The 18,534-nt window shown below is 53.0% G+C and overlaps 1 protein-coding gene across 5 annotated transcripts in view; it reads left to right on the top strand.

The window, feature by feature from the left end:
- RPH3AL (rabphilin 3A like (without C2 domains)) overlaps window positions 1–18,534 on the top strand; it is a 130,048-nt gene that overhangs the window by 29,131 nt on the left and 82,383 nt on the right. Inside the window, exon 1 of one of the 5 annotated variants that reach the window (XM_070394727.1) lies at window positions 7,134–7,314. The exons of the other annotated variants lie outside the window; for them this stretch is intronic. The gene's annotated coding sequence lies outside the window, so the exon portion shown is untranslated. Of the gene's footprint in view, window positions 1–7,133; window positions 7,315–18,534 lie in introns of those variants that run through there. 5 annotated transcript variants of the gene reach the window in all.

Genomic DNA, 18,534 nt, shown 5'->3' with positions numbered 1-18,534 from the left:
GGCTGTAGCCAGTCACACCTTCCCTCCCAATGTCCCCTGGGGGACAAAATCGCCCTAACTCAGAACCACTAATCTAATTTATTCTTCCCAGGAGCCAACTACTCATTTTACAGAGGAGGCAGCTGAAGCTTAGAGAAGTAAATGAAGCTGCCCAAAGTCACTGAACTACTAATTCACAGAGCCAGAATGCAAACCCCAGATCCATGGCCCAGAGGACAGACTGTAGCCACTGCCGTTTACTACTTGGCAGAAGAAGAGAATTCATCAACCCTTGGTAGAGCCACCTGGGTACAGACAGGGCTGGGGCCTGCTGGGTCAGCCCTGGCATCCACCGCCGGGTTCATTCGGAGCTAATAAACACAGCGGCTGCTGCCCGTGTTCTGACTTGGCTTGAACCAGAAGAGCCAAAATGCATTGACGTGGAGACTGTCTCCACAGGCCCCAGGCCTTTGCGGCGACAGGCAGTCCCACGGCTGCTTGCTCCCTCGGGCGGCCTGTCGCCGGCAGACACCTGTGGGGAGAAGGAACAGGCGTGGGCGAGGTTTTCTGCAAACGGGGCCTCCGAGGCTCGTTGCCCGCGTTCTCCCACCGAGGCTGTGAACCTGGGTTTGCGGGTGGAATGCCCAAAATGCCCATCTGAAGTTTGACTTTTTTTCAACAGTAATTTATTGTGAAAAATTTTAAATACGAAGCAAAGTTGAAAGAATTTTACAGTAAACACCTACCCACCCACCACTTAGAGTCTGTTGTTAACATTTTGCTACACTCTGTTTCCCTTGTCTTGAACCCAGGTCAGTGTGGTCTCTGGCTGGTGGTCAGCGAGCTCACCGTAAGTTCTCCATGAGAGAATAAATTAACAGCAGTGGTCATGAAGCACAGGTGGTCTTCATTACCAGGGTGATGGGAGAGGTAAAGGGTCGTGGATGATCCTACTCACTCTTAATGCAAAACTAGTTAAAATAAGTTACCAAGTAGATTGGAAAGCTATTTAAAATGTCATCCAATATTTAATCCATGCCATCTTAAAGTATAGAAACAAGAACAAGTGCAGTAGTTTCAAACAGTGAGTCATATCAATTGCTTGACGCAAAGAAGGCCCCATCTGTGAACGTCTACATGATTGTTCTTTCCTTTCATTTTGTGGAGCCTTCCTCGTCTCAGAAATAAGCAAAGACCCTGGCAGACACGCTCACCTCTTCCTCAGCACGCCAGCTCCCTCCAGCCCAGATGCCATGGGTGGGGGGACCCACAGTCACATCTTGAATCCTCCCTCACCTTTCCCGGGTGGGAATCAGCCACTGTTTCCAGCAGGGAGAGGATGCTCCCCCCCGCCGGCACCATCCTATCAGCCACATCACATCATATAGCCCTTGGTATAAGCCAGTGGTCGGCAAACCGCGGCTTGCGAGCCACATGCGGCTCTTTGGCCCCTTGAGTGTGGCTCTTCCACAAAATACCACGTGCGGGCGCGCACGTACAGTGCGATTGAAACTTCGTGGCCCATGCGCAGAAGTCGGTTTTCGGGCTGGGCGAGTCTATTTTGAAGAAGTGGCGTTAGAAGAAGTGGGGGGTGGACATATAGAGAGGATGAACGAAAGGAGATAGACGAAACAAGTATACAAGACGAGTGTGGATGGGAGAGTTGGAAGGGGTCGACCTCAGCGAACGTACCTCAATCAGATTGAGGACGTTTTTAGCAAAGGCCAGCTTAGGAGTACCCTAATTAAGTTAATAACAATGTACCTACCTATATAGTTTAAGTTTAAAAAATTTGGCTCTCAAAAGAAATTTCAGTCGTTGTACTGTTGATATTTGGCTCTGTTGACTAATGAATGAATTTGCCAACCACTGGTATAAGCAGTTCCAAACAATAGACACCTTCAATACAAAGAGGTTTTTTAAATTATGAGAACTTTAAAAGCTTTTTATTTTGAAATAATGTTAGACTTACGTAAAAGTTGCAAAAATGGTACAGAGTTCCTGTCCACCCTTTCCCTTGCTTATTGCCCTGTTAACCCCTTGGTAGGGCCACCTGGGGTACAGACAGTACACCGCTCCTCATTTTTTCCTTATCTTTCGCGACCTTCACGTTTTTGAAGAGGACTGTGTGAAGCCACGCCTCGGGTTCAAAGACGTGGAGAAAGGGCTGACGTGCAAATTGATACACAAGGCAAGAAATGGAAATTTGGAAATTATGGGGGAAGCCAGTGGTGAGCTTGGTACAAGGGACCAAGTTCCACTGAGTCTCGTTCCGTCTGCTTTTATTTACTAGAATACACAATTGCCTTTCCGGAATGCAAACAGGCATATCAAAGGTGATGTGTAGTAAACAGTAAGATTATCTGGTTGGGGGAGTTTGCTTTAGGCCATTGAGTCATCAGCAGGTAATAAAACGCAGATAGTCAGCCCTGTGAATATCAAAAGCCCCATTCAGCCTTCTGACCAGACTTCTCCCATTTATATTAAATACTGTTGATCTTGGCTCCCAGCAGTACTGGCCAGTTATTTTAACCTTTTGCTACCCTCTGTTTCCCTTGTCTTGAACCCAGGTCAGCGTGGTTAGGTTGCAGTTGGGCATTTCGGGTAAGACTCCCGTGGGAGTGATGCTGTGTCCTTCTCAGAAGGTGCACTGTGTCCGTGTGTCCTGTCCCTGGTGATTGATGTGCGTCTTGATCACTTGGTTAAGGTCATATCTGCCCGTTTCTCCCCTGCAATGTTCTGTGTTTTCATTTGCACTTAATAAATACCTTGGGGAAGATACTTGGGGACTGTGCACATATCCTGTTTCTCCTCAAACTTTTGCCTCCTAATTTTAGTATCCAGCCATGGATCTTGCCTGTGACAGTTACTACAGATGTGTTGTTTTTTTAATGTTTATTGTTAATTACTTAGTATAATCCCCTCTCTAGAGGTGGTCAGTATTAGTTTTGGACTAGATATTTTTTAAAATATATATTTTATTGATTTTTTTACAGATAGGAAGGGAGAGAGATAGAGAGTTAGAAACATCGATCAGCTGCCTCCTGCACACTCCCTACTGGGATCCCCGCAACCAAGGTACATGGCCTTGGCCGGAATCGAGCCTGGGACCCTTCAGTCCGCAGGCTGATGCTCTATCCACGGAGCCAAACCGGTTAGGGCGCTACAGACGTGTTTTAATGGTGATTCTTCCGTTCCTTCATTCTTTCTGCGTTTATTATTCAGTGTAGGAGCGAGCTGCCCCCCTCCCCTGTTTACTTATTTATTCAGTTATTTATATCATAAGGACCCATAGGTATTTACTTATCTTATTATAGATTATGATCCAATACAACAGCTATTTCTTTTGTTGCTCAGATTGTTCGAGACTCAGCCCCTGAGAGTGCAGAATGAAAGTGTTTATTGTGAAAGTTTTTAACCATCACAGAAAGGCTGACAGGTAGGTAGGACAAGGAAAACCTGTCGACCTTTCACCCAGATCCAGCGATTCTTAGCATCTGACCGTGTTTGCTTTCTTCCTCCCTCTCTTCCCCCGGCCCCTCTCCTGCCGTGTTTTCACAAATGTGCCATCTGTTGTTGTTTTTTATTGAGGTTAATTTGCAGTTAATCTTTCCATGTCATCCGGGGTTGGTGGCAAAATGTAAGTGGCCAGCTCTTTGTCCCCTGGAGACTGTGCCCGCTGCCCTGTCCAGACCCCAGGTTTGTTCTGCACTGTGCGCCATGATTTTTTTTTTTTAGCAGCTTATTGAGATGTAATTCACATACTATCCATTTAAGTATATAATTCAGTGGTTTTTAGTACCGATAGGTACAACCATCGCCGCGGCCAGTTCTAGAACATTTCATCACCACAAAGAGAAACCCCATAATCTTTAGCTATTTATTACCTGGCCTCCTCCCCAGTAGACAGCCACTGATCTACTTTCTGTCGCGATAGATTTGCCTACCCTGGGCATTTCACGGAAATGGAATCATATGCTGTGGTCTTTTGTTACTGGCTTATTTTAGCATAAGGTTTTCAAGGTTCTTCATGTTGTAGCATCCATCAGCATTTCGTTCTTTTTTAAAAAATATATTTTACTGATTTTTCTACAGAGAGGAAGGGAGAGGGTTAGAGAGTTAGAAACATCGATGAGAGAGAAACATCGATCAGCTGCCTCCTGCACAACCCCTATTGGGGATGTGCCCGCAACCAAGGTACATGCCCTTGACCGGAATCGAACCTGAGACCCTTCAGTCCGCAGGCCGACGCTCTATCCACTGAGCCAAACCGGTTAGGGCAGTATTTCGTTCTTTTTTAGGGCTGAGTAAATTGCACTGTATGGTTTTACCATCTTTTGTTTGTCCGTTCATCAGCTGATGGCCGTTCGGATTGTTCCCACCTTTGGGCTATTGTGAGCAGTGCTGCTGTGAACATCTGTGTGCAAGTTTTTGTTTGAACACTTGTTTTCAGTTCTTTTGGGGATATACCCAGGAGTGGACCTGTTGGGTCATAAGGTAATTTCATATTTAACATTTTGAGGAACTTCCAAACTGTTTTCCACAGTGGCTCCACCATTTTACATCCATACCAGCAATAACAAGAGTTAGAACCCAACCAGGATAGAACCCAAAACCCAGGTATGTGTCCTGACCGGAATCAAACATGCAACCTCCTGGCAGACAGGGCAGCGCTCCAACCAACTGAGCCACACCGGCCAGGGCTCATTGTGTGCTGTTGTTCTTCTTATTCTCCTTTACGCTACAAAATGTATTTATTTCCAGCCAGATAAAATTCTCCAACTGCATATATGGGTATATATTTTAAGTTCCTTCTTTGATAGATGTCCCGTTCACAAGAGCCATTCTGATGATTAAAATGCATATCAGACAACTACCTCCGTCTCTTAAGATATAATTTAAATAAGCTGCTAATGTCTAAGCCGTCGTCTGGTTACTGACGTGAGTGGCAAGCGATTCTTCACTGAGGAGTCCAGAGCAATAGTGACGCTGCCCCACCGTGAGATTCCACGAGTCAGCAGGCCGCAAGCCCCTCTAGTTCACCTGCTGATGGTGGGATAGTTGCTGTGGGCCGTGAGCCTTGTGTGAGCACAGAGTTAAGTACCAACAAAGAAGGATGGCATGTGCAAGGCGGAGAGGCATTTCACAGACTGCGAGCACCATTCGGGCGAGTTAATGGGCTGTAGAATGAAAGCTTGGGGAACGCAAATCTGTTTACACTCGCCCACTGGGCACTCAATACATATCAAGGTAAGGAGAGAGAATAAATTGGAATGTTGTCTTGGTGCCTAACTTCTGTTTTCGAGGTTGAGCTTTAGGCCCTAGCTCGTTTGGTTCAGTGGTTGGAGCATCGGCCTGCAGACTGAAAGGTCGAGGATTCGATTTCGGTCGAGGGCATGTACCTTGTTTGCAGGCTGCGGTGGGGGGTGGGAGGCAGTCGCAGTGCATGCAAGAGGAAACCAATTGATGTGTCTCTCCCCCTTCCTTCCATTCTTTCTAAGAAATCAATGGAAAAAAATATCATTGGGTGAAGATTAACAACAAAAGATTGAGCTTTAGGTTATGAATTTTTTATATACCATTTTTTTGTGGGGGGTTTTTTCAGCACAAATCATTCTATTTGGAAAGCCATCCATTTCCCCGTCTTTAGATTCTTCATTGGCATTTAGAGACTTCTTGCAGACTGCCAGGCTTAGGGGCTCATTGGCTTAAAGAAGAGCGCAGATCCGTCCGCACAAAGGCTTGATTTGGTTCTTGAAAATATTCTCTTTGGCTGGGGCAGAGGGTGCGGAGTGGGGTTGGTGATGGGGCAGGGTGTCTGCCTGGGGGAGGCATGGGCTTGGACACGGGGGAGGATGCCAAGTGTTTCCGTTTGTCTGGAGACACACCGGCCTAAGTGGGGTAGAGCCTGCGGATGGATGGCCATGAACTCCAGGTGAGGACATGGGCTTGATGTGCCCGTGTCTGAGCAGAGCCGGGCTGTGGAGTGCCCATCTGGTGGCAGGGTAGACTGGGTCTGGACGGGGAGCTTGGAGGCAGGGGAACCACTTGGGATCACAGGGTGACTGAGGTCTAGGGGAGCACCTGGATCAGGCAGTGGGAATGGTGGGGAGCAGAGCCGTCCGAGACCTGTGCCTCCCTGCCTCTCTGCTCTGTGGGCATAGGGTGGGACGAGAGCAGCACTTGAGACGGGGTTGCGGAGGCCTCTGCCGCCCATGTCCTGGGCCTCGCACCTCTACTCCCAGCCGCTGCTCTGGGAACCCCACGCCAGGCTGTCTTCTCTGCGTTACCCCCGGGCTGCACCAGCCCAGGTAACCCCGGGCTTCTCAGAACTGCTGGTTGGCGAGTCCCCAGCTTCTGTGAACTCCGGGCACACTCCTGCGTTCTGGGAACACGGTGGATGCCTGGAGGGTGCCCCCTGGCCCATTGCTTTCATTGGGCGCCAGATGCTGAATGAGGCAGAGAGGGTGATAGAAAGGGCCTGGGCTCAGCTCAGTCAATTGAGCCAAACTGAGTGCCAGGGGCCAACTGGGTGGCCTTGAGAGAGAGGCTTTGCCTCCCCAAAAATTGGGTTGGGTCGGCGCCCCTTCTCTGGAAGGGGGGGTGGGGGGCATGGCATCCCCTGGGGACTGTGATAAACTCAGGTGGTCTGCCAGGAGAAAGCACCTGGCAGGCAGGCAGTTTCCTGTAGAGCCGGCTGCTGTCCCTTCCCAGTTTGGTAGCTCAGGGTTAAGCTGAGCATATGCAGCTTTAATGTGTGGGCTCCCCCTGAAAGCTTTGCAAATGACTAGCAAAATGCTAGTGGCTCTGTTTGGCCTTTCCCCTGCTCATCTTCTCTCTCGGGGTGTCCCCTCTCTCTCAGGTCCCCTCCAACCGTTGCCTGAAACCCCAGGAGTCCTCACTATGGTGGTTCATGACGGGTACCCCCACTTGTTTGGGGTCAGCCTCTGCTTTCAGAACGGGGAGTGTGCAGAGAGGTAGACAGCTGGTCTCCAGGCAGCACGGCACTTAACCTTGGAGTTGGAACAGAGAAACGTCTGTTTGTGTTTCCATGAACGAGCGGGGGACAGCTGGCCCGCAGATAGCAGGCTGGGTCAGCCGGGGGTTGCCTTGGCTACTGGCTCTGAGCAAACAGCCAGGGGCAGGGTCCTGCCCAGCTCCGCTGAAGCGGCGGAAGGGGGAGGAAGTCCCTGGCAGAGCCCCACAGAGCCACCTGAGAGCTGGCGCACTGCTGGGGCCGTGCGGGGGCACTGGGAAGCCAGAGTGTGGGAAGCTGCTCTGGGACCGGGAGGACTGCCCCTGCCAGCACACCTGAGGATTGGACTGACCAAGCAGGTGAGGAGGGTGGTCTGCATTCCTTCTGGAAGCTTCTCTGCTTCACAGAGAGGTTTCTCTTGGGCTCCTCCACCAAGCAGCTCACAGGTGGGGTCTAAAATCAGATTTTCTCTGCAAAAATTTCCTTTGCCCGGGACTTGCCACCCGCATACACATTGCAGACAGGGCAGCAGGCTTGTGTTTCTGCGCTAAAAGACAAACAGCATGAACCCCCCAGCATGAACCAGGGGCCTGGCTGCCCCCGGAGGACCTAGCCATTTTCTGAGCAGAGAATCCCTGGGGCCGGACACCTGCTTACCCTGAGGCCTGATTTCATTCTGATAACCTTCCTGTCAGGTTCTCATTCCATCTCCTGTCCTTTTTTTGTGCTACCAGCCCCCTATCTGACAGTCTGGTGAAGCCTCTGGAAACTTTCTCAAAAATAATGGTTTTAAATGCACAAACAGGTTCTAGAGGAAAACAATTTTATTGACTTAGAGCCATTAGAATGTGTTTTTTAAAAGCAGATTTTTGATATAGCAATCGGTGTGCTTCTTCACCGAAGCATTACATAAACAGCCTTGTGGTAGGTGGGTCTAATAACTACTATAATTTAAAAGCAGTGATAAGCATAAATAATATTTCAACTTATCTGTAACACCGTATTGTGATATAAAAGCAGCTGAGACTCTGGTGAAAGACCCAGGCACAGGTAGTAATGATGCTGTGGTGTGTTGCTGATATTCCTAAGTAAAGGCAAGAGAAATTCTCCGTTGTAGGTAAATGAAACATCACGAGATCATTTGTTCCCATCCAAGTTCACCGCTCACCTGTTAAGAACTCCCCAGACAAGCAGTGACCAGAGGAGATACTTTTCCTGTGTCCTCTCCTGGCGTCCATCATGGGAGTTCTCTGTCCTGGTCCTCAGCACCCAGGGCCTCCACGGGCCACTTTAGAACAGCTTAACGGTCCATGCACACATATCAAGGGGTCCACGGTGCCTGCTGCTGTCCACCCCCCAAGGTTAGGCTCTGGGTTCTGTTTTCCCCATGTAGAAGGGGGTGAATTTTGTTCCCCAAAAGTTTATGTTGAAGTCCTAACCCCCAGAACTTATGAATGTGACCTGATTTGGAGATAGTGGCATTGCAGACGTAATTCGTTAAGATGAGGTCATATCGGCATCTCCTTTATCTGAATCCAACATGGCAAGTGTCCTTAGAAGAAGAAGGGAGACAGCAGAGGGGAGACAGCTGCGTGAAGACAAGAGGCACAGGGAGGTGGCCATGTGGAGGCGCAGAGGGAAGGAGGCCTGTGAAGATGAGGACTGAGATTGGCGCGATGCGGCCGCAAGCCAAGGATTGTCGGCAACCCCAGCCGCTGGAGTAGACACGGGGCAGATACCTCCCCAGATCCTTCAGAGAGAACCCCTTCTCCCCCGGACATCTTGGTCTTGGATTCTGGGCTCTAGAACTGTCCCAAGCCTCCCAGCTTGTGTCGTTCGTTAAGAGGCCCTAGAAGGCTAATGCCACGAGGCCCTGGGAGCACTCGGCCCCGCAGCCAGCCTGGGAGGCTTCCCTCCTCCCTCTGTTCCAGGGTTCACTCTCCACTGAGGAGTCTGGTTACCCTGTAGCCTCAGCTCGGTGATCGCCTTGACTGGGGGCGTCACCCTGCCCTGCCTCAGGCCTTTCAGAAACGACAGAAGTCAGCTGGGCCTCTGGGACACGTAGGGAGAGCCCATGGCTGGCTGGCGGGAGGCTGGCCCCTGCAGGGGAGGGGCGGTGGGATGCTCTGCGGCTCATCTCACCCGGAGGCTTTGCGTAGCATTTCAGCCTGGGAATGAGAAAACGGCCTTCGCTTGACAAAAGGACAGGCAGGGATCTGGTCCGCCGGAATGGGTGTGCCAGGGGAGCATTTACTTTCCTGGGGAAGAGACCCCGCGATGATGAGTGAGGGACGTCTCCTGGGGCCACAAAAAGCAGCCCTGCCCACCGGGCAGCGAACTGAGATGCAGGCTCGTGCCTGGGCATCGTCGCACTCAGTGAATGTCTGTCGAATGAAGGAGAGTGATGAAGCCCAGTGGCCGCTGCTTGCCCTTCTGGGGACAGCAGCAGATGCTTCGCGCTGTGGCTCGGCGGGGATGTGCCACGGGCGGGCCGCGGGGCGCCCGGGGTTGACTGCTCCTCCAAGGGCACAGACGGGAAAGGCTGCAGGGGCTGTAGGGTTTCAGAGAGCCCCACCTGAGAGGAGGGCGCTGAGCCGGGGGACGAGGACGGGGCGGGTGCCTTTGTCTGTCAAACTCTCACCGAATCCTCTGTAGAAGGGGATCGCTGGAACGCATTCACCCATCACCCCACGCCCTGCTCCACCAACGCATGGCCTCGGCATTTTCCACGCAGGTCTGTGCCAACAGGGCGCCTGCCATCGGTCTCCGCTCCCTGCACCTGGTCTTGGCGTCACTCTTTCCAGGCCGTTTGTCATTTTGCCGTTGACTTGCCCGGTGGTGCCACTGTTGCCATTCCTCACGTTGGAGTCCATCCTAGATTTCCCGCGGTTTTCCTTGGTGTGACCCACCGTGCAGAGGCCGGGGTCACAGGTGAGACCTGGTCAGCGCACGGCCCGCGTGGCGGGAGGAAGGCAGGTGAAGGAGCGACAGGTCACACTGCAGGGCCCTCGCGTCCAGGCCGGGACTGGGCGTCAGTCCGTGGGCTCGGTGGGCTCCTGGCGGGAGTGGACGTGTGCTGGACACCTGCCGCCGCGCTTCGGGCCCTGCGAGCCCGGGGACCCCAAGGCGCATCCCGAGGGCTGCGGTCTTCCTAGGGTGACAGGGAACGTGCCCTTCGGATACAAGGAGAATGAGATGCTGGGGGGAGCCCCGGCCGGTTTGGTTCAGTGGATGGAGCGTTGGCCTTCGGACTGAAGGGTCCTGGGCTTGATTCCAGTCAAGGGCACGTACCTGGGTTGCAGGCTCGATTCCCAGCCCAGGTCGGGGCATGTGCAGGAGGCAGCTGATCAGTGTATCTCCTCACATCGATGTTTCTCTCTCTCCCCCCATCCCTTCCCCTCTCTCTCTCTCTCTCTGTCTCTCTCTCTCTTTCTGAAAATCAATGGGAAAATATCCTCAGGTGAGGATTAACAAAGAAAAAGAAATGCTGGTGGGAGGCAATGGGTTGATTTCCAATGGGAGTTGAGGGGGGAGGAGCTGGAGAAGTCCGAGAGGACGGTGCTGGGCCTCTGGGTAGACAGGGTGCAGGAAAGGCGGTTCCGTAAGAAGTTTCTGGGACAAGGCTGAGCAGCTGGAGCGCGTCCGGTTCCAGGTGGCTGGAGTGTGAGTTTGTGGAGGGAGGAGGTGGCGGTGAGACTGGGAGGGCAGTGTGGGCCTGCTCATGGACGCCTGGAGTGCGGCCTGGGCTTCTTCCTTTGGCGGTGGGGAGCCACGGAAGGCTTTTGAGCATGGCCTGGCCTAGGCTTTAAGGACAACCTCTCTGGCTGCAAGTGAAGGGAGTGAGAGGAGCCACAGGAGGTCCAAAGGCCATTGGGAAGCTTTTGCCACAGTCTGGGCAGGAGTGGGAGGGAACCAAACTGGGGTGGGGGACGCGGGGGGCGGGGGGGGGGCGGGGGGCGCGGGGCAGTCCCTGAAGAAGCAGATCGGGCAGGATGGCTGCTGGCAGTAGCTTCCCTGGGCTCCTCTCATCTCCTGGAGCCCCTAGAGCCCCGCCTCCTGCGTAATCAGCCCCAGACCCCAGAGATGCTCCTTGGGGTTTCCGACAGATCTTCGAGGCTCCCTGTCTGAATCGTTTATCCTCCCATTGTGGGGAGGCAGGCGGAGGAAATGTCGATGTGTCAGCTCACCTTATCTTGCTGCTGTTATCATGTTTCCCGTGTCATAGTAACAGAGCAGATGCCAGGGCTGTTGCTAGGGTTCCCTGGAATATTAATACCTGGGTGTAGAGCCGGCAGCTCTCACAGGTGTCGCCGAGGCCTCGGGAAGCACCGCTTGTTGGCAAGTATTCTTTTCTATTTGTCACTGCTTTTTCTCGCTCCCGTGGGCCTCCCCTCCTCCCCGCCACGCGGCCCCTGCACAGCCAGCTGTCTGGATGGCAAGCCTGGCAGTAGCGGCCGTGCCACCCGCCACTCTCCCCTCTCACGCCCAGGCGGGCAGGACTGCAGGTCACACACCTTCCCTGCAGAGGCGGGGGCAGGCTCCGCGTGCCGCCCGGTGCAGCTCTGCAGGCCTCGGCTCAGGCCTGGCCCTGGCATGGAGCCTCTTCTCCAGCCCCGCACGGGCCCCCTGAGCAGGCTCCGGGCCCTTCACAGACACCTCTCCTCCGGGCTCGGGCTCTGGCATGGGAGGGGGAGTGGACTGGGTGGTGTTGTTTTTTAATTGTATTATTTTATTTTATTGATTTTTTTTTTTTTTTTAAGAGAGAGGAAGGGAGAGGGAGAGAGATAGAAACATCAGTGAGAGAGAAACATTGATCAACTGCCTCCTGCACACCCCCTACTGGGGATTGAGCCCAAGACCCAGGCATGTGCCCTGACACAGGGAATCGAGATGGTGCCACCCCGGCCGGCAGCAGAGTGGGTTTTCCTCGCCTCTTGGGTCTCCTGTTCGCCTCCCCATCTGGTCTCTAGGCCTTTCCACTGCTCACACGTCTGAACATCAAACTCTAAGCAGCTCTGAGAGGGTTTGGCCAGGTACGGAGGTCAGGGATGGGATTTTCTTTGCCAGATGCCATTTGTATGAGCTACATGTTGCCATGGTAATGCTGCATAACAACCACCCCCAAACTCGGTGGTTCACAGCATTTGCTTATTGCTCCTGAGTCTGCGGGCCGGCCGCTGCTCTTGGCTGGGCCACACACGTCATTCCTCAGGGCTCGGCAGCTCGGGGAAAACCTCCACGCCCGGGTGGAAGGGGCCGCTTCGTCCTCTCGGTCTCCAGCACTCGCTGGTGCCCTGTGCTTGCCTTTGCACACAGTCCCCTCCCAGCCCCGCGGTTCCCTTCGGCCCTTCCATTCCACCCTCCTCTTCCCGCTGTTCTTCCTGGAGCATCTCTTCTCTCCCCTCGAGGCAGTACATCCACCCCACACCCTTGATTCAGTGAAAGGTCCCCAGAAATAAAATCAAGGCAGAGAGAATGCCAGGTCTAAAGGTGGGAGAGAGAACCACGCCAGGGCACAGGTGTGGGTGAGAGGAGCTGTCCTTGCTGGGACACTGCCTTTGTCCCCGTCCTGGCCCCGGTAGGTGGGGCAGGGACCCGTGGTGTGTGTGATCCTTCTCTGAGGGCAGGTGGTTTGACCGTCCAGGTATCTTTTTCTGAAGTCAGGTACATCTTAGAGACTGCTGCCGCCGGCCGTGTCTACCCCCACCCCCACCCCGGTGCTAAACTGGTTGGAAGGAGGGCTGGGTGTCAAACGCAGTGTGTTCCTGGTTGGTAGTGAAGTGGAGTCACAGGCGTCTGCCCTCACGTCATCCTCACTGCGAGCCTGTGGTGACGGAGATCCCCACCCACTTTAGAGAAGAGCATTGGGCTCGCCCAGCCGGTGTGGCTCAGTGGTTGAGCACCGACCTATGAACCAGGAGGTCGGTTCAATTCCCGGTCAGGGCTTATGCCCAGGTTGCGGCTCGATCCCCAGTGTGAGGCGTGCAGGAGGCAGCCGGTCTAGGATTATCTCTCGTCATTGATGTTTCTCTCTCCCGCCCCCTTCCTCTCTAAAAGCAATACAAATATATACATATTTTTTAAAAGAAGAACATTGGGCTTAGAGGTGCCTGGGTCACTCAGGGCTCTCAGGCCAGTGCTCCCGTGACTGGGTTCTGAGCCCACGAGTCTGTCACAGGGGAGAGGCCTTCTTTTAAGTAGACTCGGATGTTTGTGGAGAAGAGGCCTTTTATTCGTGGTCGCATTATTAAAACCACCCTATTGGAGATTTACAGATAGGTTCTTCCGTCTTCGCGCTCTGACCGGGGAAATGCAAAATGCACGTTATCAGAGGGGACACGTTGCCTCCAGCAGATCTTTTGTCGTGAACAGTTGTACACACTCTTTGGAGAGCCTGTGACTGAGAGCTTTGAGCGGCTGTGAGCATTCCTGCAGTAAAACTTCAAAAATGCGTGAAAATTCCCTTGTGGGAATTTGTCCCAAGGAAATAAGCACCGAGGGGCACAGAGACTTCTCTCCTAGGACAGCCATTTTAGGGTTGAGTAGAACAGAGCAGGACTGGAAATCATCTATGTGCCCCCAAGCAGGAAAACGATGAAATGTATCCAGAACACAGTTGCAATCGAGAAGCATTTTTTGAGGACTTTTAATAATGTGAAAAGGTACAAGGTGATAAGAAAGCGGAGCAAACGGAGGATGTAATAAAAAGCGAATTTTATTTAAAATCTATACACGAAAACCTAGAAACATGGGAAGATCTTACATTAAGATGTTCAGAGTCTTCATTTGGGGGGGTTGGGGCGTGATGAGCGAGTGTAGGCTGTTTTTTCTTCCTAATGTTCTCAGTGCCCAGGAGGCAACCATGTGCGGCTGTGTTATGCCTGTTGCTCCGTGGGGAGCCGGCTGTGACTACAGCATTGGGCTGCAGTGACTGACACCCAGTGACGAGCTTTTTGACTTGAGGGAGACAGAAATCAGATCTCCCTGGACAAATGTCTGTTCTCACAAATCTGCCTCAGGAGTTACCTGGCTGCGACCCTCCATTCCCCCAGGAATTTCTCAGGAAATCATCACCAGGCAGCTCCCGTTCCTTCTCCCTCTCCCCCGCGCGCCCCCCCCCTCCCAATATGGTCCCCTGAGCCCCTGCTGCAGGGTTGAGACGCACTCAGGATGCAGCCTTGTGGGCTTGTCTGGCCCTGGTGCAGGCGGCACCTGGGGGCCTCGTGGGCACACTGGCCTGGGGAGCTGCTCGCTCCCAGACAGAGCCGCTCGCTCTCAGACGGAGCCGTGGGCACTGGCTGCCCCTTGGGGAGCCCCAAGGAACAGGCTGCTGTGAGCAGACAAGTTGCCGAGGTGGGTAGAGCCGTGTCTGCTCCGAACACGTCTGGCTCGTTGTCTGGCTTCCCCCTTGTCTGGGAAAGGCCATCTCTGATGACGTCGTTCGATTGAGCAGATATTCACCGCGCACCTGCCTTGTACCCGGCTGGTGTGGGGTGGAGAGAGGGGACACAGGGCCCGGGGAGTCGGAGAGACAGCAACACTTCACAGAAGGAAGGCCTCTGGGGCCGGTTCTCAGGTAGAACGTCCACCTCCCCCAGGACCGGCTTCCTTCCCCAGCAGAACACACACCACACACAGCACACACACATACCATACATATCACATGCCACACATATCACATATATCAGACACACACATCAGACACATCACACGCACCACACATATCACACACATACCATACATATCACATATATCAGACACACACCCCATACATATCACACACCACACATACCATACATACCACACACACCACACACACCATACATATCACACACCACACATACCACACACAGCACACACATCACACACACACCATACATACCACATACACCACACACATCACACACATCACGCACATATGTCATACATATAACACACCACACACACATACCATGCATATCACACACCACACACACATCAGACACACACATCTTACATGACCACCCCACACATACATATACCACACACACACCACACACATACACAAACACCACACACACCACACACATACACAAACACCACGCACACCACACACATACACAAACACCACACACACCACACACATACACAAACACCACGCACACCACACACATACACAAACACCACACACACCACACACATACACAAACACCACACACACCACACACATGACACCCACACACCACGACCCCATATATAACACACACACTATACATCACACAGCACACACGCCTCTCCCCCAGCCTCTTCCTCTCACGGCTGGAAGGACTCGGACAGGCCTGGCCCATGGCCTCCCCCCCCCGTCGCTTAGAGAAGGAACAGTTCTGTGCCGCCCTCTTCCCACTGACCCCACTGCCTCTGCCCACCAGGCCCTGGGCCGTTCCCCTCCGTCCCCTGTGAATGTGTGTGTTCTCCTTCCCTGCCTTTTCCTCGGCTTCTTTAAGCCTCTGTTTTGTTCCTTCATCATTTGTTTTCTGTCCAAGACAGATAGACATTTATTAATACATGGGCACATCACATGCAACTCACATGACCCTGCTCTCGGGAAGTTGTAAGGCCCCAGCTCTCGAGGGTCTGGGCCGCGCGGCAGGGCCTTGGGAAGGGGCCCTCCCTGACGCCCCTCCCCGAGACCTGCTGGATGGGAGCGGAGCCCAGGAGGGTGTGCTGGGTGCTGGTGGGCACCGCTTGGCAGGGAGCCCTGGCCAAAGGGGCGTGAGAAGCTGGGACGGGTTGGCTGGCGAGTCAGGGAGCGGCATCTGGTTCAGACTGAAGAGGTTGGGAGAACCTAAGCTGGCTTCGTTGGCAGTTTCCTAAAATATGGCTCCTCAAGCCGCCCTTCCTCTCCCATCTGTCCCGAGGTTGCTCTGTGTGGGCGAAGGACAACTGTGCCTTCTGAGGTGCCAGCCGCAGCCCAGCAGCCCTTGGTTGGGGCCGAGTTCTCACCCCCATGAACCTGCTCAGCCACAGATGTGGCCTCGTGAAGACCCTCCAGCCAGTGCCCATGCCCAGCCCCGGGAGGTGACGTCCTCTCATCCACCTAGACCTGCAGCATGGACTCCAGGGGCTCATCTTCCCTGAAGCTCCATGAATGAGGGGGTGGGGCACCCGGGGGTGCACTCCTCCTCCCGCACCCCGCAACGAGGCTGGGTGAGGGCTCAGATCCCGCCTCCCAGGTTGGAGCAGCCACCAGCCTCCCACCCAGGACCCTTCATGAGTCCCCTGCCTGCCCCCTGTGCCACCTCCTGCAGCTTGGCGGGGCAGAAGCGGGCATTGCAATCTCACAGGGCAGTCCCTCCGGCCTCGGGTACCGAGGAGGAAACTGAGGCCGAGGCTGTCCCTGGTCTTCCCGTAAGTTTTCATAAAAGCCAGACTTTCTTTTTAAAAATATGTTTTTATTGGTGTCTAGAGCGAGAGAAAGAGAGAGAGAGAAACACCCACGATCTGCCTCCTGCACACCCCCTCCTGGGGATGGAGCCCACACACCAGGCCTGTGCCCTGACTGGAATCGAACCAGTGACCTTTCAGTGCATGGGGTGATGCTCAGCCAACTGAGCCGTAAAAGCCAGACTTTCATGGGTTTTTTTTCCCCTAATTGAGTCTTCTCTCCGCCGTCCTCACTGCTCTAAACTCTTCCCTCCACACGTCCGGCACAAGGTGCAGAGAAAGGAATATTGGTGAAGGGTTAGTAGACTGGCATAGGAGCTCTGTGACCTTTTCTCAGCTTCTTTTTTCAAAAAATGTATTTTTATTGATTTCAGAGAGGAAGGGAGGAGGAGAGAGAGATAGAAACATCAATGATGAGAGAGAATCATTGATCGGCTGCCCCCCTGCACGCCCCACACAGGGGATCAAGCCTGCAACCCAGGCATGTGCCCTGACCAGGAATCAAACCGTGACCTCCTGGTTCATAGGTCGACGCTCAACAACTGAGCCACGCCGGCTAGGCTTTTCTCAGCTTCTTAACCTCCCTTTCTCTTCTGTGCAACAGCAGAAACAATGATTAGATTTAAGAACAAAGCAGAGTACCCTGTGAGTGGTCACAGAGTTGCTTTGGCTAAAGTTTTAAAAAACAAAGAAAAGAAATTGCCCTCACATGGGTCAGAGGACAGAAAAATGTTAGTTTGGGGCCCCCTTACCAGTGATCCCCAAACTCTGGGAAGTGATTCAAAGGGTTAAAATAAGGTTCATCCCCTAGAGCATTGGTCGGCGAACTCATTAGTCAACAGAGCCAAATATCAACAGTACAACGATTGAAATTTCTTTTGAGAGCCAAATTTTTTAAACTTAAACTATATAGGTAGGTACATTGTTATTAACTTAATTAGGGTACTCCTAAGGCTCAGGAAGAGCCACACTCAAGGGGCCAAAGAGCCGCATGTGGCTCTCGAGCCGCAGTTTGCCGACCACGGCCCTAGAGGTTCATTTGGGGTGCTTTGTGTGGGGCCCTGAGGCCGTGCTGTGTCTCTGCCTGTGTTTGCTGCTGTCTCCTCCTGGGTGTCCCCACCTGTCCCACCATAAAGGAGATGAAGGTTCGAGCACAAGAGCACAGGATCCCTTCTTTCTTCCCGCCTCCTCCCCCTGCCCAGCTCCGCACCCTTTTGGTTCAGAAGCTTCTGTAGAAGAGGGGCTTCCCAGCCTGAGCTTCCCTGCTTGCCCCTCCCTCCGAGGTCACCTCCTGCCCCGCTGAGGATGCCTGGCAGAGAGAGGAGGGCCCTCCAAACTCGATGCCCAGCTGCCCCAGGATGGGCAGGAAGGACCCTGAGCCTTCCAGTCCTGGCAGCAGTGGCCTGAGAGGTGGCGGCCCCTGCAGGCAGACACAGGAACTGCAGCATCTGTGAGGCAATGACAGGGGGCTGCTGGGGCACCCAGCTCACCCAGGACACAGCCTCTCCAGCCGAAGGGACCACCACTTCCATTCCCTAAAGCTCCCAGAATACTGTAGCGCCCCCCCCCGCCCTTCTCTGCGGTTTTATTTGCTGTGATTTCAGTTAGCTGCCGACTGAAAATATTAAATGGGAAATTCCTGGAATAAGCAATTCATGTTACAAATGATGCGCCGTTCCGAGTAGCATAAGGGCATCTCGTGCCATCCTGCTCTGCCCTGGCTGGGATGTCCATCATCCTTTGTCTAGCGTATCCGCGCTGTTTATCCACTTAGTAACTGTCCGTTATCACATCCTCTGTCACGGGATCGCGGTGCTTCTGTTCAAGTCACCCTTATTTTATGTACTAATGACTCCAGAGCACAGCGCTATTGTGATTAATCTCTTACTGGGCCTAATTTACACATTAAACTGTATCCGGGGTATTGTGCGTGCATCCACTGGAGGCCTTGGAACATATGCCCCGAGAATAAGGGGTCTACTTTATTTTTAATATAATAATAATAAAGAAACAGGGCGACTGAGTTGTAGTATATTTTAAGTGTTTATTTGGAACAGGGTAACGCTTTTGACACCTACACAGCAGTGTGACTGTGCTATTCACAAGATAACAAATTAAAAAACAGAACAAACCACAGAGCACTGAAGGCTGGAAGT

The sequence above is a fragment of the Myotis yumanensis genome, unplaced genomic scaffold, assembly GCF_028538775.1.
Source record: "Myotis yumanensis isolate MYYU_CA2020_CCGP unplaced genomic scaffold, mMyoYum1.0.hap1 SCAF_16, whole genome shotgun sequence".
In the NCBI taxonomy this organism is placed as follows: domain Eukaryota; kingdom Metazoa; phylum Chordata; class Mammalia; order Chiroptera; family Vespertilionidae; genus Myotis; species Myotis yumanensis.
This window is presented reverse-complemented; position numbering and strand designations above follow the sequence as displayed.